This window comes from Anser brachyrhynchus, assembly GCF_964034855.1.
Source record: "Anser brachyrhynchus genome assembly, chromosome: 8".
NCBI classification, from domain to species: Eukaryota; Metazoa; Chordata; class Aves; order Anseriformes; family Anatidae; genus Anser; species Anser brachyrhynchus.
The window spans coordinates 13,967,302-13,993,681 of NC_137702.1; the positions used below are offsets into that span (position 1 = coordinate 13,967,302).

The 26,380-nt window shown below is 36.4% G+C and overlaps 1 protein-coding gene across 2 annotated transcripts in view; it reads left to right on the forward strand.

Moving 5' to 3' along the window:
- ADGRL2 (adhesion G protein-coupled receptor L2) overlaps positions 1–26,380 on the forward strand; it is a 388,404-nt gene that overhangs the window by 196,422 nt on the left and 165,602 nt on the right. For both annotated transcript variants that reach the window (XM_080602769.1, XM_080602762.1), the window contains exon 3: positions 13,835–13,876. The gene's annotated coding sequence lies outside the window, so the exon portion shown is untranslated. The remainder of the gene's footprint in view (positions 1–13,834; positions 13,877–26,380) is intronic.

Consider the following 26,380-nt stretch of genomic DNA (forward strand, 5'->3'; position numbering starts at 1 on the left):
AAAAATAAATAAATAATATAACCATGGGTGATGCTGTCAGTGGGATGGATGTGTCTGTGTGCACATAGCCATAAACACAATTTTCTTTTATCGAGAAGAAAATGTGTACAGCTTTTAGCCACAAAGATTTCAATATGCATTTGATAAAGTTAACTCGGGTTAACTGTGAGCTACATGAGTTTCTGTCCTGCATGGTGTCACAACAGCTCTGTGGTAGAGAGAGCTGTCCTCGCAGCCTTGCCTGTGAGGGCAGCTGGCATCCAGGGCGGCCGGGCCTCCCCGGGGCCTCCCCAGGGCCTCCCCTGGGCCTGCCCTAGGCCTGCCCTGGGCCTGCCCAGCTGGGTGGCCTGCCCAGTTCCCACTGAACTGGCGGGCACAGAGCTCTGAACGTAACAGAAGAGCAAGGACTGGGACTGGGATTTTTCATCTCATAATTTGGTTGCTGCCTTTGGCTCAGTATTAATTACAGAGACACAGTTTCCTACATCTTTGGTTGTGCCACCAAATGACCTAACACTGGCATCTTTAGCCTTAAAACAACAGGTATCTCAGGAACAAGCACTCGCTACCTATATTCTAGTCCTGACCCCCAAACCATGGTCTTCCTGCGTTTGAATGATCCAAGAGCTACTCAGGTCCAACTGCAGGCTCAGTGGCTAAGTATTTACTTCATCTGCTAAAGAAAACATTGATGATTCTCTGAGGAAAGTGGAGAAATAGCAAATATGTATACTGTCTTTATAACAGACTGAAAAGTGTTAAGTAATTCAGGTTAACATTACTGTTTTTAATTCAAAAGACCCTTTAAAGCAATTGAAATTGCTATTTTAATTATTACATGTATATATAATATTCCTTAATGCTGCACTTGCAACATAAAAAATCCAGCTGAACAGTACAACATGTGTAGTACTTTGGGGGTCATGCATGCTTTGATTCCATACTTTCTTGATGATTGTGTGTAAGTTTGTTATGAATTATTATTTGACTGACAGGACTTACAATGATCTAGATGCTTTCTCAACACTGAAAAGCTTACATACCTTGTAATTACCTTTAATGTATTCCATTTTTTGTGTGCATTTGTAACTATGACATCTGGTTCTTTGCCAGACATTTTGGGTGGCTTGCTATACACTTAATTCTCGAAGTGCTGAGTGATACGGTCATGGAAAATACCTCTTCTTTGCCCATTAAAAAAAAAAAAAAGGCAATCATATCAGAGATGTTAAAATTTATGCTAAGTCTATTCAGCGAAACATAAATAGTCATCACTTGGAGAACTTGCTGTGCAAGGCACGATCCTGCAATATGCTAGGCTCTTGCAAGATACTCTCAGCACCCTTAGTGTTTAGTGAGTTGCCTGATGCTCAGCACCTTGTAGGATCTGACCTCAGAGAAAGAGCATGAAAGGACCCAAAGCAAACTGGCAAACATTCAGCTGTTCCTTGTACTTTTCTTCTCTCTCAAAAGTAACAGTTCAAACAAAGGATTAATTTAGAAAGAAAAAATAATTAAAATTGAAAGAAAAGGAGGAAGGAGGATGTATGAAAAAGAATGTTAATAACAGTATTTGAAGAGGGAAAGAAATTAGAGAGATGAAAAACCTGATTTTTCTTTTAAATAACATTAGTAAAGTTGTAGATGTTGTTTAATAATGTCCTTGAATATTTTGCAAGTGGCACAACCACTTCATGAGATGCCAATTGCTGAAATACAGAGTTGTGATTTAAAGTGACAATGTCACCTTAGTTTTAGTCCGAGTGATGGATTTTGTTTTGAAATGGGTTATACCAAACCTAACATGGAGAGATGTGTTTGCATTTGTTTTAATTTCAATTAAAATTACTCTGGTTAAAAACACCACTCCCACAACTTTCTATTTTAATTTTTTATCTTCTAATGTGAATTCAAGTGGGCTGTACAAGATCCCAGCTTCTCAGGAATAGAGCTAATGCATCCAGACAGCCAAGACAGACACCAAAAATCCCAACCTGTATAGATCAGCTTTGAACATTTCTTTCTTTTTTAACTGATTTTTTAAAATATGGAGGAAGCCTATCCCTAATAGCTTGTGCCTGGTTTATGTGAAAAGCTAATATGAAATCCTGTGATACTGATATCACTTTATTTTCTTTTTTTTATTTATTATTATTATGATAAAGTGTAAAAATGGCAAGGCGGTAGAATAGGAAGCCCTAAGTCTTTATTTCATTGTTTTTTAAGTAGCAGATTGCATAGTAAATCAACTTAATTTATGTACCTTGTTTATTGTTAAATTCTCCAGATTCATTAAAGCCCTGGAACTGCAGTTGAATAGCAGAAAATGACCTCTTTTCCTGGCTGTTTAATCCATTTTCAAGCTGCATACACCTCTTTGAATATGTGTTAAAGTAGTAGCCTCATTTGACAAGGAGATTTCATAAAGCTTTGAAGTGTATCATTAAAAGGGACACTGTCAATTTGGATTTTTTCAAGATGACCAATTTAAAAAAGACAATCTTTTTGAATGTTGGAGGGTTTTTTTAATTCCTATAAAATGTCCACTTTTTTTTTCTTTTCCTTTTTTTTTTTTTCTTCCCTCTGTGCATGTTTAGAACCATCGTTTGGAAGACCAGGGAACATTACTATCATAGTCACAATAATTAATCCTGAACACTTTCATATTCCCCTGCATACATCTTTTTCTCTAACAGGAGCTCAGCCCAGTGCATACAGCCTGCCTGAGGCCTGTGAATCCTCTTGGCGTTATTTTAAAACTTTGAAACAGGACTTCACTAGAACAGGGCTTTGTCCTGGTCTGGAGCACCGTGCTTATTTTCATTCGTTGCCTGCTGCCTCCTGTCTGGCGAGGTTTTTTAGGTCTGATCTTTCCAGCATGTCTTTCCAGCAGACCCCTGCCTGCAGAGCCTGCAGTGCCAACCACCCTTTCTGTCATGGGTCCTTGACAGACAAGCTCTGCCAGATGTCGCTGCCATGATTTCGGATATTCATGCTTACAGCTGTCCATCTTACAGTTCTGCTGGAAATTACTGTCAACCTACAGAGACAAGAGAGAGAAGCATGTGCCTGTATGTTAACCACCTCCATCACATCGCCTGCTAATTGAGAGTCTTTGCCCTAATCTCCTAGACTGGCATTGGGATTGCGATCTTCCAGTGGAGGGGCAGGACAGACAGCTGGGAAGCAGTAACATCTGAAATTGTGGCAGCTTTGTACTTCTGTGTATGTCAGAGCACAAACTACCTGTGCTACGTAAACAGGGGAAAAATCGAGTGAAAAAAGGTCTTTCATCTTTTTCTGCTACACTGCACGACAAGTTTCTAGATGAGAAAGTGGTATTCAAGTTCCCAGTGTCCTTTTAAAATATATATATTTTTCTCAGTAAAGTTGTTGCACTGAGAATATTTTATCCAAGTGATTAAAGTTACTTTTTACTCATACAGGTTGGGTGCAGAATATTTAAATATAAGAGAGAGAAGGAACCCTAGATGTGTTAATACCTGACAGTTTATGGGAATGTGTTTCAGATTACAAGCAAAGCATGTGCATGCACACATGAATACAGCTGTGGTTTCTCTTCAGCATTATGTAATGTTCTTTCATAAAAGAAAGGAGCAAAGGCTCCTGCTATTCTGTTCAAAGGAAGGGCGTTTATATATTTTATATGGCACTCTTTATACTGCTGTGTTATGGTATGTAATATATTGGAAGTTCTCAGTCTGCAATAGACCCCCAAAGGGTAGACGTGTAGGTCTAGGAGATGAAAAAAAAATCAAAGACATGATCTCTTGACAGAATTATATAACCTTCTCACACTGCCTCTGAACCTCATTGAATCCTCGAAGTGACAGAAAGCTGGCAAGCTAAGTAGAAGCAGCTGCTTGTGATGGCATGCCTAAGATATATGAATCTATTCAGTGTGATCAATGGCTGAATGCTCAACAGCCCAAGTCGTTGATCATCACGATGACCCCAGTTCCTGCTAAGTCCATCAGGTTGCTGTGAAGGCTTAAAGAAGGAGGGAGTGGAAGGCAGAAAGCAGGACATAAGCAGCAAAGGGAGGAGAAAGACGGAGGCACAAGCCCTCCTCATAAAAGCTATTCAGGAAATTGCAAAGCTCATTACTGTGTGTGCAGTACTTGATCACACTGAAGTTTTGCTTTAAGGTGTATACCTGAATAAATGCAACAAAACTTTCTTCTGAGCATAGTCTGGGATTGCCACAGAAGCCTGCCTTCTGTGGAATTTCAGTCAGGGGTGGGGGTCTACGTTCTCCATGCTCCTTTGGCAGTCTCAGACATAATACATATGTGTGCATGTGCACATGAACCTTACCTTTGATATTCTTTCCACAAATGTAATGCATTGTAATAAACAAAATATGATCCCACAGTATATGTCAAGTTTTGCCAAAGAAAGCAATAAGGATATAGTACAAGCCGAGTGTTTATTATATGAATGTGTTAAAAGGGTGCAAGTGAGTTTTGTTAAATATGTTCTACTCATCGGCAAAAATAATTAAACAATTGAATTCTTTCACAAAAGGAACTATTTTAGTGCAATTGCATCATGAAAAGTGACTTTGTGAGAATGGCAGAAGAGGTTTCGACATGTTTTAAGTCTCAGAGGATTTATCTAATTTTCTCAGTTCGCTAATAAAAATATATTTTACAGCTTTTAACTGCAAAACGTGAAAAAGTCACATGAGCTTCAAAAGGCCAAGCTGGATTCCTTTTATCTTATGTATCCTGTTATTACTAAAGATGTTCCCTGGTAAACCAAAGCAGTTTTTCTGCTACCCTTCATTGAGATAGTTCAGTTTTAGTACAGAACAATTTAAATGTACTGAGGCTGCATAACTCTCATTGTTGATACAGTAAGTAATGCCAAAAGTGAATTCAGTTCACTCCATCAGAAGTGGGAATAAAAACACTTTTTTCCACTAAAGTAATCATACATGTATGTGAATATACACAAGGGGCCTGATCCAGAAGTAAAAGTCTCTCCCAATAACTTGGAATCTGGATTTAGTCCAAAGAGCAGATCTGTTGAACAAAAACAGTACATTTCACATTGGCACTTCTGAGCAGAGAAGTGCCCTGTAAAGGCAAATGTCTCTGAGGTTGTTGTTTAATGTAAGGTTCGATTTGTTTCACAGAGCTCTATTCTGAAAGGAAAAATAGTCTCACATATACAAATTGTTTAGTTTGACATAACAAAAAAAATTATGAATCTGAGCTATTTGCATTTAGTATGCATGATGCACTGATTATAAGGCTTGAGCTTAGAGCCAAAGTGCTCAAAGCAGAAGAGGAGATTAATTTCCGTTTTCACCAGGAGAAAGCCACTTCCCTATTTGTTATATTATTCTGATTCGTGCATTAATATTTCTTTTGTTTTCATTTTCACTGAATTTCCTTTCATTATATAGCAGTTGGACTATAAATATAGCCGTTAGTAAGATACAGTTTCCAAGTACATAAAATCAGAGGAAGAGATGTTTTTTTTTGGCCTGGTGCAAATTGGGAGTACTTCCAGTAGTACCATTGGGATTACAGCATTGTAAAAATGAGATAAAATTACATTCTTAATCTTCCTTCCTACCATACCTTCATATCCCCATCTCCAGGTCCAAATAGTCTTTGTTTTTTTATTGCCTCTAAGTCAACAAAGATGCACTGTGGTAGTGATAACAGTTGGGTAACACTGTCATGAAAATAACTGAATTATCTGGTTAAATTGCAGTTCCTTATTTCATTATGTGACTGGGATATCGAGCCATCTCATTTTTCGTTCTCAGTGTAAAACACATAATGATTTACACAGCAAATTCTTTCACTATGACATACATTGTGTTGAGGTTTGAGTGAAGGGAAGTAGTAAACCTACAATTTTTATTAGCAGAGATGAATGATCTATTCAGTTTGTTCACCTTCACATCTGATGAGTGCATCCATTTACACCTGCATAAAGTGTGATTTCCAAACACAAATTTAGTGTTTAGTTAACACATGCTATAATAATAGTAACTAATACTATTAATGTTTTTTATGATTGAGTCTTTGATCTCAATATGTAGACTTTGGCCAAGCCAAATTCTGCACTTCAGTCATCTCAGATATTCTTTATGGGACTTCACAATTAAAATGTCCTCTTTGTATTTAATTTTAGAAATACTCCATCAGGAGTTTTTTAGTGAAGTTCTCAAAGTTGATCTCACGTAGCCCACCAATTAATTCTAGCTGGGTCTTTCATGTTACTAGCTGTGCTTGTCAGCAAATATACTTTCCATTATGCTTCCAGCCTAGGTAGAACTTTAACTTACTGTTACTGGGCTCTTCTTTTATGAATTCCCATCATACCTCTCCACTCAGTCTTGAAGCTTAATGAGAAATTCCCTCCATTTTTATCTTAAAGGTTGACAAAAAGTCGTGCATGTCATCTTGCTCAAAAGTCACAACACCTTCACGAATATTTTCAAAACTGCATTTCCTGCAGCAGAACTGGGAGCAGTCAGTAGGCCCAGAGGAACTCCTAGACATGCAGGGCTGGATAAATTCCTGCTGTTTATTTTTGTCTTGCCTGGAGGCATTTTTTTAACAGTTTTTAGTTCATGTGCACTTTTACCTCCTGTTTAGTTTTAATTTGTCTAACAACATAATAATACCTTCAGGGAGTATTAGTGCTACAGTAAAAGCATACATAAATTCTGCATGTACATATATGTATATGTGTGTGTGTAACATAAAATCTGAGCAGTGCCTCCTCCCCTGTAGTAATTCCACTACTCAGCTTGCTTAAGATGAAAAAAAAAAAAAAAAAGGTTACTTGCCTAAATTAAAGAAAATGAACTCTGTATTGACAAGACTTTATACAAAGTTTCTCTAAACTTGTAAAGTTGAGACTATGAGACTGGAGAGCTGAGCAGAAGTTGCTCCAAGCAATATACGGAGCAGTGACTCTCCACCCTGGGGAGAGAGAGAAGCAAATGTGTTGAACACCTGGAAGTGGAATAAAAATAAATATATAAATAAATAAGAACTATGGAGAATTTTACTCAGTTTTAAAATTTTCCTGTCATGCCACCCTGTCTCTCTGTCATGCAAATTTCTCAGTTCTTTGGCAACCATATGAAGAATAGAGCTGCCACTAGTGCTGGGCTCCATGTCCTCTACTTAAGGCAGGACATTTAGGCTACAAAGAGTTGTCCAAGAAAATGTTCTCCCAAGAAAATGTCTAATTTGGTGGATCAGGAAGAGGCGCTGGGATGGATACCTGGAGTCCAGCAGCTCCTGGAGAGGTGCCTGCAGCGAGCGGGGTGGTACCAGACAGTAGGAGGATGCCAGGAACTCTCCTGGTGCCAGAGGGAAAGGGAGCCCTGCTGGGTCTCTGAAGAGAGACTTTGGAGCTTACAGAAAATGTAGTTTGTTATTCTCAGAATGAAGGAAGGGGCCAGGTTAGAACAGAGGCTAAGGAAACACCTACTTGGAGAAGGAATGAAGGAGCAAAGAAGGAGACAAACTATTACTGAAAAATAAAGTTGACCCATGGCAAAGATTTGTAAACTGCTGATAAAATCATGGTCAGAACTGCATCCCCCCTGTATAGAACAGTATGGCATGCCTAGAGATTGCATTATATTACACTCTATTATGCCGTACAGAAAGCACACCCCACCAACAAAATTGGTTTGAAAATGTTTTACTTCTGGTTATTACAAATAAACACAACCAGGTAAATTGCTTCATAAAGTTTAGAGTACTTTAACAAGTCAGCTTTTTTGTATATATAACTTTTTTATACTCTTCTGGGTAGTTCTTTCATACAGTTCTAGACAAAACTAAAAAACAAAAAAAAAGGCAGGAAAATATGATGCAGAACTGGAATATATAACAGGAAATTTACATGAATAATCCCAAATGTACGAGCCTTAAACTTGTATTAAACTTTTATCTTGTAAATGCATAAAATTAACTAAACAGGAATGTGCAGAGAGGAACAAATAATAACTGCCCTTTCCCACATTTTCAGATCATTTCTGTTCTGTGCATCTTTCTTCATACAGTCTTTGAACCTATGTCAAATGTTTCCTCTCTTCTGTACTGCAGTAAAATCACACACCGTCCAAAAAGCATCTCCTAATGACCAGGCACAGTTCCGTGGGGGTTTTGCAATATCTTTTACAAAAGTCCCCAGTTTATAAACTTTTCAAACAAGGAATATATTGTTTGGCGTAGATTCCCAGTTGTATATGGCATAGATAATTACAGCACTATAAAATTATTATTATTATAAAGACTATGCACCAGATTCCCAGCTGGTAGAAATCATCATAGCTCTTCCCATGTTACATGAATCAACTTTTAAATGAATTCTCTGAGTGGAACAAGTCACAACAAATATTTTGTGATCTTTAGCTATGCATGGATATTGGATTTTTTAAGTATAAGTTTTTTTTATTATTTATTTGAATTTTAGTACAGAATTGCAAACTCTGAACTTTAAATGATCTTTGCATTCTCTATGGCATAAATATAATTTGGGAACATTATTAAAACTTATGTAGTTGCATATAAAGCTTATATTATATATACAATTCTACAAGAAAATACCTATTTTAAACTCCTGGGACCAGCTGTACAAAAATAAATAGTTTTTATTTATATGATCAGACCCATTGATTTCAAAGGGGTTGTGTGTACATCTTCAAATGTACTGATGTGAAAAAGCATTGTAGATTCTGTAATTTGTAGTTTCTTGTTCAGAACACTGAAAATATAGCAGCTTCACTGATGGATTAGGAAACAGTGCTATCATATGAGGTCCCAGAGAAGGGCCACAAAGATGATCTGAAGCTGGAGCACCTCTTCCACAAAGACAGGCTGAGGGAGTTGGGGTAGTTCAGCTTACAGAAGAGAAAGCTCTGGGGAGACCTTATAGCAGCCTACCAGTACCTAAACAGGGCCTACGGGAAAGCTGGGAAGGACTTTATCAGGGAGTGTAGTGATAAGACAAGGAGTAAGGGCTTTAACCTAAAAAAAAAAAAAAAAAAAGTGTTTAGGTTAGATACAAGGAAGAAATTCTTCATTCAGAGGGTGGTGAGGCTCTGGAACAGGTTGCCTGTAGAATCTGTGGATGCCCCATTCCTGGAGGTGTTCAAGGCCAGGCTGGTTGGGGCTTTGGGCAGCCTGGCCAGGTGGGAGGTGACCCTGCCATGGCAGGGGGTTGGAATTAGAGGATATTTAAGGTCCCTTCCAACCCAAACAATTCTGTGATTCCATGATTCTATGACATGGGACGACAAATGTTAGGCTTCAGCAACCCTGTTGGAAAAGTCTCCCAAGATCCTCAAAAGACTTCCCACATACTATTGGCTTTTGTGTTATATATGATCAGATCCCTCATCATGTATAAAAAGTATACTGGGTACTTTTTTTTTTTTTTTTTGCTATATGTTCTTTTAGTATCTTGAGCTATGAAACCTCTAGAAAAGCTGCTATGGCTCACCAGGAGATACGCTGTAGAGTGATTTTATATTGCATGGTCAGGGAGACTGGTCAGACTTTGTAATGATGACAAGATGTACAGTGGCTCTGATTCTGACTGACTCCATTATACTTCTCTGGGACAGCAGCAGCCCAAGTCAATACTGTATCTACCTAGCAGTAATCCAAGACCTTACTTGAAAATGAGCTGTGAGAGTTTATTACTTGCGAACAGAGAAAAAGCTATGAAAAATGCAAGTAGAAACAAAAAGCAGTGTAGCATATTTATTCTGATGTAAAAAAGCAAAATCAACTAATTGACTTTTTAAAGACAATCTTCAAAATATGCAGAATTATGTTTTAATGCTCTATGTCTATCATTCTTTCCTGTAGGTCTGACTGCAATCCAATCTAATTCAATCCATCTAATGCATTTCTAATGTGTTTTTCATCATAGAAGCTAGGCACCATTAGGAACTTATCTCTGTTCCCACTTTACCTTGGTGGTGACATGTTTTCAAACCAGATGATATTCTGTGTCAGAAATATCAAGATTTCCCATAAGCGGAATTCAGTAACCCCCATGTACTTTTAGCTTCCTGATTCTTCTTAGTGACTGGATTTCAATATGTAGTCCCCAGTATCTGCTCATCACTCCTAATTACTTTTATTTTAGCCTATGTTCCTGATTTCTGGGCCAAGAAGTTTACAGAACTATGATGTACTCTGATGATGCATTTAATCAGGGCTGAGTAATCAAACAGAAAGCTTTTCAGGGCAGGGTGGAATACGGGAGGAACCATATTGTCTGCCCAATTATTGTGTTTCCTGTTCTCAGCCGACAGAGATCCTGCAGGGACCAGAAGACCTGCCTGTAGCTTGATGGGAAGTTACTGAATAAGTAGAAGCCATGTGAAAAGGGGAATGGTGGCAGAAAAACAACATAGGATCAGTGAAGTACAAAAGATTTAAAGTGTACACACTTTTCATTTCCCAAAGCCTTTGTCATCAGGGTGCAAAACTCTCTAGAAATATTTCTGGGTGAGGGGCAGGGGAAACCTAACCATTAATTCCTAAGAGGTGTTATCAGATGCATCAGAGTTTGGCTGTAAATTTGACTACACTGCTGTGGTGCACAGAGAAATGAGTGAAGAAATATCTGATTAAAGTGTACATTGCTGCTGAGGCAACTGAATGTTGCCATAGCAATTGAGATGAAATGTGCAAAGAAGTGAGATAATTAAATCTAACCCCTTTAGTAGTTTTGATAGTCAATGCACTGCCAATAGGAAAAGTTATCTACAGTGTTAAAGATAAAACATATTCCTCGTAGAAATACTCCTTGCTGGTATTTTGTTGATCTCTTTCTAAATACATTGCTTCAGGTAGCTAATTTGAATGTTCTCTTTAATAATCAAATACAGTTTTGACCTTGGTCTGTAACAGCCTAGAACTTTTCCTGACTTCTTGTATCATGGGAACTGGCTACACAAAGTATCCAGAATGTTTTTAGCCCCCCCTTTTCTGCGTGTAGTACAGTAAAGCCAGGGCTGTCATGTCAAAGCTTACAGTTCAATAATATCTAGAACGTGCTGCCCTCTTCAGGAGCTAGCGATTAAAAATATGCAATTTTGTTTATTGATTCCAAAACTGTAGTGAGCAAGCAGGAACTACAGAACTAAGTTGTGGCTTTTTTTGTTGTTGGTTTTTTTTTTTTGACATTTCTAACGCTACTGCCAGAGACACTGAAAGTAGTTGCAACATTAATAGACAAATTGGGTTTGGAAAAAGCAAATCAAAAACTAGTTAGCATTTCTCAAACCAGATTTGAGAATTGGGTGGTCATACTCACATCTACTCAGGTTATTTATTTGAGCCAGTGAAAGCAAAAGCTAGGAGAAGCCTTGACTCACTTCTTCTAAAATAATAATTCTCTTCTATACACAAGCAAATAACCTGTTATTAAAGATGATTTATGTCCAAAAAGAACTCATACATTAGCTGTCATACTAAACTTATTTTACTTCCAGCTGCTTTGCTTCTCTGAATCCATGTAAGGATTTAAGCCGCGATTTAGCAGAACATTACAGCGTATGCTTAACTTTAGACAAAAACATTGCTGCAAAGACTGCAGGGAAATATTTGTGCGAAAGCACCAAACAACTTTAACATCGGTCTGGAGGCTTCCGTACTTGGCTGATAGGTAGGGGATAGGACCACAGTTTCCAGTTCGTGTCTTACAATGCTGTAACTCATGTTGTGGAATCTTAATAATTAAAGATTAGATCTAGAGGCAAAATCCAGCCTTCCATGAATATAATTTCTTTTGAAGTCAGGGGGAACTTTTGTTCATTTATGAAACGGTGACATTTTATTGGTTTACAAATAGCTTTGACAAAAATAATTATGGCTCGGTGGCAGGGGGACTCGCAAGCTGTGCAGAGGAAAGGCAAGTATTACTTTGCTGAGATGAATGGATTTTTTTATGTAACAGCCCTGAACAGGCAGTGGATTCATGATTACCTCACCCAAACAGGGCACCTGCGAGCAGGGAGGGCTGAGGAGCAGGGATGGCTGGGGAGGCCGCAGACCCAGTGCTCTGCGGGAACTTGGCTCCACTGAGAGGCATCACCAAAGGGCTCGTTTTAAACTTACGTGCAATGCTCTTCCTTTGGCTGAGGGAGATCCTATTTTCCTGAGCTTCATAAATGAAGTAAGGGAGATATTCTGTGCTAAGTCTCACACAAAACATAGTAAAGAAGCTGTAGCCCGCAAAGAACGGAGCAAAAGTGGCTTTAAGGCTTCTCCGTGGATGCTGGGATTCAAGGCTGGATACAGGCCAATGAATCTCCGCGTAAATTAGAGCAGCCTGGGGGGGACTCTTCTAATTTACATTAGCTTTATCCAGGCTCCCTGTTTCTTGTGCTGTGCTGCAACCTAGATTGGGCCTGAATTTCTGCAGTGCTGAGCACTGTGGAAACTCCCTTTTTGCCCAAGGTAAACTCCTTGAACGGAAGTAACTCCTGTCCCGGGGAATTCTTCTCTAGCTGGACACTCCCTTACCAGTAAATAGCGATATTTCATCCAGCACTGTATGCGGTCATGCTGAGAGCCTAGAATCAATCTGTCATTTAGCTCAGTTTGTTGTTTCTGTCTTTAAAGCTAATAGCCCTACCTAGATGACAACATTTTTTTCTTCAAAGTGGTTTATGACTCTGTCTGTTGGTTATACTAACATTTTCTAAACATAGTTTTAAATTGAATTCCTTAATTCTCCCCCTTGCATGTTTACTTTAGGAATTAATTTTCTCAAAGAATAAAAATAGTTAAGAATTATGAAACAGTTTTAAAAGTTTTCCTTCCTTTGATAAAAAAAAAAAAAAAAGAAATCCTTATTTTACCTCTGAAAAGCCTGCACAAGGCAGATTCTGTACCTAGCCCTGGCTGTTTCAGTGGGAGTAATGTTGAGAGATGATGGCAAAATTTACCCTATTGTCCTGAAAACTTTTTATTCTTGAACTGTACAATTGGCACATATAGCATAAGATGTTTTAGAAAAGTCAAAATCCTTTCCACGTAGCTACTGAGGGAAAGTGATCACTCTCTGCTCAGCCTTTAGTTTAAGGAGCTGGTGGCAGTGATTCATTTCTTTCTAAAGAAAGCAGAATAGCTACTATGTCAGGTGTAAGACAGACTGAAAGCGACAATAGAGTGGAAGGAAGAAAAGAGAGTTAACTGGTATCCTTTCTTTCATTTCCAAGCCACAATTAAAGCATGCTGAAGAGGTGTGTGGTGGACTTCGTACTCCAGCCTAATCATTACAAACTTACAGCCCAGAACTTATATTTTCCTAAAGCAAAATGTAAAGATTGATTAATTAGTTTAATAATCATAAATTATTTAAAAATTAATTAAGAAGAAAATATTTAAGATATTGTTGACAATTATCTCTCTATACATATATATATAACCATTTATGCACATGCTTTGCCCTGTTTTCTCCCACTCCGTATAAGAATAACAGCCAGCCCAAAGTTTTATTTTCTAAAGTACAATCACTAGTTGGATGCCAGGATCCTATGTCTATATTTTATGAACACTGTACAGATAAATTCCAGCTGGCATGCAGTTCTAAATACAGATATGCACAATAGCCAGTACTTTTTTTCTAATCCAGTACCTACTAAGTACATGTAATGTATATTCAAAACTACATTAAACTATTGATCTATAATTTGAACATATATATATATATATTATTTTTTTTGATGGTGATGCATTGTTTGGCAGCTAGAATCCCTGCAGATGAGAGTATAATAACTAATAACGTTTTCTTTGCTTTCTAGGGTCTTTATGGCAGAATGATTAATTCCATCTTTTCCAGAATGGTAAGCAGAAAGCTATTTCTGTTTCTGATAACAAAGAATATAAGGTAAATTATTTTAAGATTGCCAAATTGCTTAAGAAATAACTGTACTGTACAATTTCATAATTATATGGCTTGTACAACTGAAAATATTTCAATATTCAAATCCTGTAAGCTACCTAGAAAAGATTTGCAGAACATTATACTAATTCTTCAAAAGAAAATAAGTCAGGATTTAGCATCTGTCTTAAAAATGCTACTGACCTCAGAATGCTCAACTTTTAATTTTTCTGTATAATCTCTTATAATGTATGGATTCCCATACACCTAAATACATTTTTATTCCATCAGTGGAGAATATAAATCCCTCTCTTCTTTAGGCTTCAAAACAGTGAGTTCCATAATATGTGTTACTATTTGAATTGTATAAGATTGATCTTTATTTATGTTTCACTAGGGCCTTGCTGTATCTGTGAATTAAAAATACATATTTTTCAGAGACATCAATTCTTCTGCATGCCATCATGTTGCTTAAAAAAAAAAAAAAAAAGATTGTTTCATTTGTCACTCTTTTTTTTTTGATGGCTGAAAAAGGCAATATTTATTTTACCCCTTGATCATAACATCTTTGCAATCAAATAAAAAGAAAAATTCATCATACTGTACATGTAAAGGTCATCCTAAAATAACATGTCTGAGCAAACTATACAGAATCCTATGAGTACATTGCTAAGGAGAAATGTTTTTCAGCAGGTCTTGGGCATTCACTTTACAAAAAAAAAAAAAAAAATTCTTTCCCACTACATAAAAATGTAGTCTGAAATCAACATAAAACCATCATGAAGTGAAACTACTGTTAAAATGGAAAGAAGTATTACTCAAAAATATCCCATCGGAGCACAAATTCTGACTTGAAATGTGCCTGCTTCTTACCGTTACATTTGAAAGATCTTCCATCTAATCCCAAAAGAAACTCAAGACCCTTTAAAAAAACAGATTATTCATAAACCTTAATGCATAAAAGCATAAAACAATGATAGATTTAAAATATTTTTATTTTAAATATGATTTAGGGACTTATTTTTTTGTTGTCTTTGATATAAACTGTATCAAAGTTGCCAGTCTTCAAGAAAACCAATAGCAAAACACAAGTTTTATGATGAACCTTAAGAACGATAACATGATTTCCAATGAATAAGGCAGGTTAGTTGTTCTTTGAAACTTTTTAATAGGAAAGTAAAACCTGCAGGTGAAGCTGTTTTGAAACACTTGTTTTTAACCTATAGATCTAGCCCTGTGATAGTAACAATGAGGTCTGCTTTGGCAAAGTCTGTGATGTATTTTTACCTGCCTGCTAACCGTATTTCACAAGGATACTTTTGGAGCATGTATGTGATTAAAACGAAATAAAAGTCACATTGAACTAAGGAAAACACACACACAAACAGGCACGAGAACTGCATTTAACCTCCTTCATCCACAAACATAAAAATATTCAAGAAGAACTTGAGTCATTTTTAATCAAAAAGATTATCTGTGTGACAGTTAAGTGGGTTTGGGATTAAACTATCAAAGGGTCTGTCTCTTTTGTGTATGTTTGCCTATTAGCAGTAGGTACTTGGCACAAGGATCCTATGTAGGTTGCAGCCACAGACAGACGCTTGCGCTGCATACACCCTTTTCTGCAATGTTCATTAGGCAATAATATTGTCAAAGGTAAGTGTTTACCAGCAGCTTTAGTCTACTTAAAACCATTTTAGCCTGGGGCTGATCTTGTGAAGAAGGCTTGGGGGAAGGGCAGAAAAGAGGCATAACATTTCATTTTTCATGAAAACAAATGTATTCAGCCAGTATCCTGATTTGAGGTAATTTATAACTCAAAATTTGCATGCTAAGTGAAATTGTAATTATTTTTATTTTGAGGCCAAGCGTGTGATCTACACTATAAGTGAAGGCAATAGGAAAAAGGCTTGGACCTTAAGGGTTACTACAACAAAGACAGTAATAGATTACTTTGGGGAAAATTCATTTTTATGTGTATAACCATATACACCTCAATGAATTTTTCCTGACTTGTTTGGAATGTAGCATTACTCTGCTGATTATGGATTTCCCTTATGTAAATGTTAATTCAAATATAAATATATTTTAAAGTTGGGTGTCTATTGTTTAAGGAATGGGAAACTGAGCTTCCTCATATTACTCCCTGTCAATATTGCAAGGCTTTTTTAATCCTGAAAACAAGATAAATGTCTCAGAAGAAAACAAATTGTTCAATATAATTAATACAAGTTTAAGGAAAAAAAAAAAAACACCTCTAATTTCTTACTCTATCTGTGTTTAATGAATAAAGATTAAATGCACATTACTTTGAACAGTCACAACATGTAGATTTTAATCTAAAAATGGACTTTTCTCTGTGTATGTTAAGAAATTATATGTTATCTCAAGTTATTCCTAAATACGTAATATTTAGCGGTAGCGTTTAATTAAATATATAGCCATTTTGTCATGAATTTTGAATTCCATAACTGTTTTTGATATATAAAAAATCATGTTTTAGATAAACTGAGAACATAAAAGAACTATTAACATATGTAGAGGACCGCTGCAGCTAAAAACAGGAGACAAAAGATAGTTCTCACTTTCCTCTCAATTAAAACTCTGTGCAATTATTCTTTTAGATTATAGATCTCTTTTGGGATTCTGGTTACACAGAACTTTTTGGTTCATTTCACAGGAATAATATTCATCTTAATTAGCAAAAACAATTGATGGGCTTTTCTCTTTTTTACAAGAGGGAGTTCACTCGGTGTACTGATTACGAGTAGTAGATTATCCTGATAAATGAAAAGTTCTTGTCTTTCTGAACAGCAGCTGAATATGTTATCTGTCTTCAGCCTTGTAGCTTCTTTGTTAGGCATCACCTTGTTGAGACAGAATGACTTACTTGGTAAGTGGTTGACCCGATTTTTTGTCTGGCACCCTAACATTGCTGGGCATTATGCCAAGCTGGATCTGTAGCTATTTATGACGGCATTCAAGGTTCAACTATGCAAATCACAACTATTAGCCAAAAAAGCATAGCAGATTTGTTTTTTAAATATTTCCATAGCTCACAAGGTCAAAGTAATTGTTTTCACAATTTTTAAATATAGTTTTGTAAGTAATGATCTGTAATGTTTGAAGAGGTTGTCACCTTTTAACATTTTATTTAGACTGAATTAGACAGAACATAAACATTTTTCCTCATGTGTTACAAAATAATTGTATGGAGCAAAGGAAGAAGAGACATGAGATGAAGTGAACAAACATATATCTTTTTATCTGTCTTGTGAGTAGCTTGGCTGCTCTGTGCAGAATTACAATAAAGGGAAGCTGAATTATGACAAAGAGTCTTTGGAGAATACAGTCTTCTTCCAAAAGCCTGCCCTGATGAGGACGGTTGCAGGAAGCTGTAGCCCAAAGTTCTCCCCGGCCTTCAGCTCAGGCAGCTCCACATTGTCTGCACATCTGCTCTTAGTGTGGAATCAGATCTGAACCCTTGGCCAGTTGATCTGTATGTACTCAAAAACATTTATGCCTCTGTTCTTTCCCACCCCTTAAGATGGTGCATACCCACCAACTTCTTGATGAACCATAGTTCCAGCCAGAGACAGGGTGCTAAGTCCCAGGAGACCTGTTCTTGCACCGTGCAGTGAACTGCGGTGGTCTGCTGGGCCTTCGGCCTAGCCCAACACTCAAAGATTCTGAGACAACATAATATAAATAGGCAATAGCTAAAATGTAATATGCAATATGTGATAGAGAACTGTATAATGACAACATGTAATGGACTGTATGTAGTAGACAATACAGTAAATAGCAACATTTCCTCTTAGAGAAAGGGGAAGTAGATTTAGGTACGAACAGCACACAGTGTGTCTTCTAATAGAGATTTTGGGCATAATTTGGATTAGGTCTGTATTTTGTGACAGAATCTGAGAGGGGAGCACATGTTTATGCACCGGGTGAGCACCCTTCACATAACACCAATGGCTGCTTAATTTAATGATTGCAACATGAAATAATTAACAAGGCTGAACCTGTGGTGCAGAGTATTTCTTTGATATGAAGGATTAACCTTAAAAAGTATAAAATAAAATGAAACAGATATCAGAGTTGTAAGGAAAAAAGTGTTTCAGATTCTGTTGGCTAAGAAAAACAGTTTGAGTGTTCAGTAACTGTGGCTGAGTGTAGTTTTCATCCGTGAGATAATTTTTATTCATCATCTGAGTTTTGTGGATTGAAGTAAAATAATGTGTTTCATCAGAAGTACAGGAGATCACGTTAATGTTTGAGTGCACAATAAAGCCAATCAAGATAAACTAACTGGTCAAAGTCTGATTTCTGTTTTTGAGTTACCATCCAGTCAGAGCAGAAGTACTCATTGATCTTAGTGGGGTTTCTTCCCTTAAGAACTACAGGACAGAGACTGTAGGGATTTGCTGAATCATCCGTAACAATATTTCCCCCATATTTGTCCTAACAGGGTGTGAAAGAGGCTGCCAACAAAGTAGAGAAAATACATTAAAGTGGGATTAAAAATCTAGCTTGAATTGGGCATATGGAGATTTTCCATCAAATTCATCGGGTTTGCGCAAAGAAGCAGAGTATGAGCCTTCTTAATACAATGCAAAGCCCCAGAATTTATTCATGGTTAAATTTCCATGCTTTGGTCAATTCTTTTTTAAAGAGTCTCTTCTCCAAAGAAAGGCACAGAGCACTGTGTTATGGTAAACACCAGCAACTCTGTCCACAGTCAAATCTAAATAATACTTAAGAAACTAAATCCAAAACATTAGCAATAAAAATACTTAGCATGTATTTCTTTCCTGGGAGCCTACATGGAAATTGAATTCCACTGAGCTGCACTTACACGGCACAGAATTCAATTAAAAAAAATCCGCCTAGATTCCATGCTGTGAAAAGCCCTTGCAAATTTATTTTAGGGACTTCGGGTGTGGAGCCTGGACATAGTTTTATTTTATTTTTAATGGAATCAGTCTTAATGTCTAAGGTTATTCTTTACTTGCCTCTGCTGCACAGTTTTCACATATAAGCCAACTGAGGACAACTCGTTATTAAAGAAGTCGGCAGGTGTCCTGTGCTCTGAAACATATTAAATAAAGAACTCAACGGGATCATGTTGACTGTAAGCTCCACAAAGGAATTAAATAATGAAGACAGAAGCTCTTCAACAACGACCATTTATGCATAAGTAAAAATGTCTCATCGGAAGATGGAAAGTTCTCTTACAAATTTTTACTGGAATCTCTATTGTGGTATTTTCTGAAAACATGCGGTCTATAGATTTTAGAGTCTTAAACTTTCTGACCTGAGTCTTATGCAATAAAGTCATCAAAATGGCAGGAATTGAGGAGCCAAAATCTGCCCTTCTCTATTCAGCTTCACTGCTCAACAAAACAGCCATTGCAAAATGGCCTCGTTATCACTCTGAAGTTTTTGAATTGCCTTACCCATGTCAATATTAGTATAGAGTAGCTGTGGAAAATACAAAGAAAAGAGTAGAAAAGAGTCTATTGTATCTTTAGTTAATATAATTCTAATGTATAAAGCCCTCCGGCCATGGTAACATTTAAAATACAGTCCCCCTTGAGATTTAAAGGGTATTGGGATAAGGTAATTTTAAATCACATTAGAAAGGTTCAAAAATAATATAAATACAGTTTTGAACTTCCCATTGATTCTGAGTTGTTGAATAATTGCACCAGACAAATGTCTTTAGAGTGGGCCTTAATACAAGAAATCACAAAATGTATTGGATTTTCACTTATTAAAAAATGTTGTCATGCAGTAATTGTTTGAAGAAAATTGACAATTAAGAAATGTAACTAAATCCCTTTTTGAACAAAAATAAAACTTGATTTAATTCTCTTTGAAAAAAAAATGTCAACTTCAATAGAGGTTGGTCTGAGCATCTCAGACTCGATTGGAAAATAAATTATGCTAAGTGCATCCAGACTCACCCAGCATCTTTAAGAAACAGAGTGTTCATAATGAACCAAAGTCTTCCGACAGCTTAATATGACTTTGAAATAACTAATATTAAAAAGAAAAAAAAAACTACAAAACCTTTGTTGACCAGGTGTTTTCCCTTTTTGTCAATACAGTATATTCCTATAATGACCATCCCCATGTTCTGTCATTAAAATTTGAGCTTTCCTTTCAGGCGCTCTGCCTCAGACATGTGGAATTCTCATCTGCAGTTTTTACCCTCCCTCTCCAAGTTAATCACACCGGGCTCCAGGAGCAGCAGCTTGCTGCAAACAAAACTCCACACTCTGGGAAGTGGTGATTTAGTATGAATTTACAATTAAAAACTCCTTCTCCAAAACTTACCCTCGATTTTAATACAAGGCATAGGATGACACATTTCCTTATAGCTGCAACTTCTAAGTTACTATTGTTGATGAGATTTAACAGGCATAAGTATTTGCAGGACTGAAAATATGGTCTCAGTTCAGCAAAAGTTTTCTCACCAAAGCCTGTATGTTTGCAGAAATAGGGCCTCAGCTTCTTCTATGTTACAGGTGAAAAAGAAGTATGAGGTTCTGAAGTCCATTCATGATACCATTCATTCCCACCAAAAAATTATTCCATATGCATATTCATTCTCTCAAGAAAGAAAGAAACAATTCAGTAACGTTAATTCTTCCGTAGGCGTAAGATAAACTTTACTTGAATGAGTTACTGTTTGCCAATCTCTTGTTGTTAGCCTAATGCCTCTTGTATGGGTAATTTTGCGTTTAATAGAAATATTTCTCAGAAAGTTCAGATGAAATGGCAGAACTAGTCCAGTTTTATACACTTCAGCCTCAGTATATGATGGAAAATTTTTCTCTTACCATTTTCTCAAACCTTCATATTGCTATGTCAGGTCCCCCAGCACAGCAGTCCTCCTCCTTTCTTAAAATGAAGTATGTTCACATCAGCCTGCCTGGGTCAAAAATTCTGCCAGTGCTGCTTCATGCGAGCCCACAACCCAGTGCAAAAATACGTGTAACGGACCATATGCTATACATATCAAGGGCTGCACTAGTAAAAGTGAAAGCGGAATTTGGAGCAATATAGAGACTGAGAGTTATGCTTGTGGCTTTGTCTATATGACTGGCTAAGGCTATAATCCAAAGTCAAAGAAGGCAGTAGGGAATTTACTCTTGAAGATCTCTTGAGTGAAGCACAAATGGCAATCTCTAAGTGCACTGGAAGAGTGAGTGACCAAATAAATTGAATGCATTCAATCACTTTTAAGACATCTCATCCATGTGTAGCATTTTGATCCTGTGCTTCAGTAAATGTATGATTAAATTTTTATTAAAAGGTAATGCTCCTGTTTTAATGATAGTTAATTATATATAATTAAAATGAAAGGATTAATAATATTAAACATTTCATCAGAGGTAAAGATAAATATAAATACATATATTGTAGTATGATTACATATGAATATATAATATTGAGCATATATTATTTTCAATGCATTATGTAAAATAGTAAATGAATAATATAATTTGTAAAATAAAATTATATTCTGGGTATTATGTAAATCAAAGGCCTGGTTCAGCACTTGTGTGTTCATAAAATCTATTTGATTTTTTTTGGGTGCAATATGCAACAAATAATTGAGGCCCGTATGAAAAAGATGCTTGCACTTTATTGCTATATCACCTTTCCATGTGAAAAGTGAATTACAATGCTAAATGATGTACTGTTTGGCCTCAAAAGAAATCTTTTGAGGAGTCATGGATTAGAATTTGGAAAAGCCTCATTTCCAGCTAACCCTGAAGCCATGCATCTTTATAGGCCTAACTTCTACTGATTTTCAGAATCTTTACTTCAGGCCTTAAATATTCATACACAGGGTACTGCTCTTGCATGCCATTTGCTTATATCTTACATATATAATCTTATTTTTCCTCTTTTTAATAAAATTCTGTATTTAGTAAAGCAACATTACAACTTGATTTCTCATAGATACACTATATTTTAGGCTATAACACTCATTCCAGTTGTCATTTCTGCCATTAAATACAGAAAATCTGTATCTCCAGATCTAAATTGCAATGAATCCACTGAGCCTTTGTCCTGTAAAATTTTGTATATTAACATAGTTTAATAAGCTGAGAAATGTATTACCTTTTTAAATAAATCTTTAAATTGTATAGTTTTTTAATCAGAGAGATGTTTTGGTCTCTGCAAACTATATGGAACTAGTATTTGTCTAACAGGACCTTAAGACCCATTGAAGAATTTTAAGGATTTTTATGAACATCTGCATGCATTCTTTAGCTAGATTTTGGCATAGTTTCAGTGTAAATCCAGTACAACTCAATCAGTTTACTTTATAATTAAAAACAAGGAAATAGTAACAAAAATACATAATATATGGTACTCGTGTTTATAATAGAAACATCCATAAAGAAAGAAACATGTTCTAACTCTTCTCATTACCCCAAAGGGAATTGCATCTTTAATCACACAAAGCACAACGGCTTTCTAATTTTGTTTAAAGTGTTTCAGTACTTACAAAAACCAGATCAGGTTATTGTAAATCTAGAGCAAATTAGAATCATTGGCCTCTGCTCAGCTGTATTCAGGAATACTATGTAAATCATAAATTTAATGGCATACTAAGACACACATCTGTTTCTATTTTGTAGAAGTTAATAATCTAACTTCAGAGTATTTAAACATTACTTTCATTAACTGGAAAATTGTGAAAAATAGAGACTGCTATAAGTCACAATGTGTTACTGCAATATGCTAAGGAAAATGCAAAAATTGCAGACCTGTACAGTAAAGACTAATTTTCTGAGAGATATGTGCCATTGTCTGTTTCATGACCTTGCATCTCCTCTGTTTACTTAGAAAAACATCACTTATACTAACAGAGCTGCATTGCTAAGTAGAATCTGCACCTGCACATAGTAGATTTTAATATATATTTTTAGTAGCAAATGTCTTTCACAGCAAGGAATAGATGATGCCTAAATTCCCTAAACCTATATAATGACCCAATGACTTTTCTTACAGTAAACTGATAAAAATTTCTTCTCCATTGATCAATTTCAAGTATATATTTATTTTTACAAAACTTACTTTGTGCTCTAGGATGTACTGTTCTTATTGAAACGTTTAGTTTATTCACAAATTAACACACAATCTTATATTGTATCATAAATTGTCATGCATAATGTATATAATTTGCATAGATCCCTTTGGGTGTGTTTTGTTGGAGAAATGCATCACTCTTTTCAACTTTCAGCCTTACAGACACGATTTTTTTCAAAGAAAACAAGTGAATTAACAAACATGTACTAATCTTTTTGAAAATGTATTTGAATTCAGTTGTAAGGCAGAACAGAGCTGGCCTGCCAGCTTTAGCACTGTAATAAAAAATCTAATTGGTAAGGTTTGGCATGATAATGGATTGTAAGGTGATAAATTTTGACCAATAAATACCTTGGAAACTCAAAAGTTGGTTGCATTAAGTGGTAAAGTCAAAATATGCAGGATACTAAAGTATATCTTTATTCATAAAAATTACAATGTCAAAAACATAATTTTCTAATAATCTGTTTATTTAAAGACATACAAGTCAGATGTCATTTATGTGCTGTTTTGCTTGTGCTAAAATTACCTGCGGTAGTAGATACTTTGCATTAAAGCTTAGGGTGCATAAAGTTGAATGGGATTTATGTAAATAACTGTATGAATATGTATCTCAGCTTTTACCAGTGCTAATTTAAATGAGCTGTATTTGAGAGGGAATTATATTAATATATACAACTGATAGGGAATTTGCACATTCATTTTACTATCAACAAAAATTCTAAAGAAAGGAAACTAGACCAATGCATCCATAATAGAGAGGATGGAAAGAGAAAACAGAAAGGCAGAACCGGCCACCTAAATGGTACAATGCAAATTTGTGGTTTATTCCTGAGTAAGATTCAGTGGTTGCATATGCAGGAAATTCTCCCTGTCCTGTGCAAATGCATACAGAGTTCCCGCTTTGCTTTTCAAGCATGCAATAAAAGCTTAAGTGTGTTGTTCTACTGATATATTACGTGCACTACTGTGACTTATCAGACACAATACAAAATATCATATTTTGGTGCTGATTATTCAACAGACAGCAGCCAGTGCTCATAGTGGGATGGGAAATAGCATCTTAATTATTGAATATATTTTAATATTTCTAATTAGCAGTAGTACTAAACAGTCAATCGATGTTCCTCACAACAGGAGCAACGTGGTAGTAATATCATTCTTTGACTGCAGTGTTTTTAGAAAGGCGTAACCATACCTTCAATCAGATTCAAATACTATTTGTCAAAAACATCGAGGTCTGTCAGAAGTAAATGATCATTTAATTAGAGAAAAAAAGGTGGAATATCTTTGATCCCTATACTTTAGTGATATTAATTCCCATGTGCTGCAGGTGTTTGTAATGTATAACAAATCATTACTGAAACAGAGGCTTTTATAGGCAGTTTCAGCGAAGGAAAATGACTGTTCTTACAGCTGCCAGAGTTACACCTGGCAATGTAATGCAAGCATGACAAAACGTGAACTAGAAGATGTAAGCCTGGAAACAAATCTGGGTTTCCCTCTCTATTCTCTGCCCATGCCATCCAAGATGGATTGCAAAGCAGTACTGATGTACCGAGTGGATGGGGAGGGGGAAAGAACGAATTTGCTGCTGTTCCTTCGCTCTCTGACCAGTGATCCATGATGCGTCTTTGGTATCTGCTCCAGAGGGAGCCAATCACATAACTGTCAGCGTTTCAATAGCAATCAGTAACAAGAGGAAAAAATAGATTCTTATAAAAAAAATATAAGGGACCAAGTCCTTGGCTTAAACCACAAAACAAAATCAAAGCAAGTATAACCAATCAGCTTAGGGTTATGAGTACTTCCAGAGTGGCACGGGAAACTGAGAAGCAGAACCAGATGACATGTACATAAGGCATCACGTTGCCTTGATTAAAGCTACCAACTGAACAGTTTAAATAAAACCCAACAACAACATCAAGCAACAAAACAAAAACAAGAAGAAAAAAACAAAGCACTTGTATTTACAGCATAAAACCTGGTGGCATACTGGGAAAACAGTAAATGTGAACTAGAATATATAAGTTTGGAAGCAAATGAAGCAAATATATAAGTTTGGAAGCAACTATGGCTCTCAATCTCTGTCTTTTGATAAGGAGCTTTGAAAGTTGCAACCATGGCATGGGGAAGACGCAGTGGGAGGTTCTTTTCTTTTTGCGATTGATCCTGAACACCCTGTACTTTCATGTTCCTAACCTTTTACCATATCTCTGAACTCGATTATTGTGATTGTGGACCAGATTTTCATTTGGCGTGGTATAGAATTCCAACAACTAGACTCTTAAGAAGAAACATGGAAGGAATTTAGGCCCTTAAGTTTAAGAAATCCTCTGCTTCAATGCTGTTCAGTAGGCACTTCCATGTTGTTTTACTAAAATTTAGAGCTCTAATGCTCCTCATGCCTAATACTACTTCAGTCAAGACAAACCAGGCTAAAGAGCTCTGCGCCTACATCATTGCTAAGACTGTGAAGCAAAACTGAGCAGCTAAAGGCGACAGTCATGCTCAAAGAGAACCTGGCACACACCAACACAGTTATCCTGTCACTAAACTGATCAGTAATCACCACTTTCTTTTAAATGTGTAGCTTTATTTTACAACTGGCAATTGGAGACTTGTCCAGTGTGTGAAACAGGATCAGTTCTCTCCCCTGCCTAAAGGGACTCAAATGCATCTCTCTCTCCATCTAAAGAGTTCTTTAACCCACAGCTTGATTGCAGATGGAGATATTCTCCACTTCTCCTGTTAAAGTTGTGCACCAAGCAGAAAACAATTCAGGATTCACTGGGCCAGAATGCAAGAGCACCAGAGGGAACATGACTGTAGCTTAATGATCTGGGCAGTCAGTTGGAATGGGGAGGCCTGAGTTCTGCTCGGTGGTCCAAGAATTTGATGTATTTTATCCCGTAACTTCTCAAGAAAGTAAATTTAACCATACCCTAAACATAGGTTTCTGAATCCTTATGGGTTTGTAAAACTGCAGATAAAGATGAGTATCTCTACAAATCTTGGCCTATGCTGTCAGTAATGTGGAATTTAATAATACCTAGGTTGTTTATATTAGGTTCTTGGGTAAGAACAGAAAAGCCTTCATGGATTCATAATTGCAAATATAATGGTTTGCCTTTGAATTCTCCATGCTTTGTTCATCTTTCGTGCATCACCTTTCATTTTGTGACACACATCAACGGAAGAGAGTGTCCAGCTACACTAGGTAACATTATAGTTAAAAGCACTCCATAATGGATGTAAGCTTTAGATCCACAGCTGGAGTTTGATAAAGCAAATCATAAGAGGTAGAGGGGTTTGGCATAGACAGTCAGTTTTTCCCCTATTCTGTTTCAAA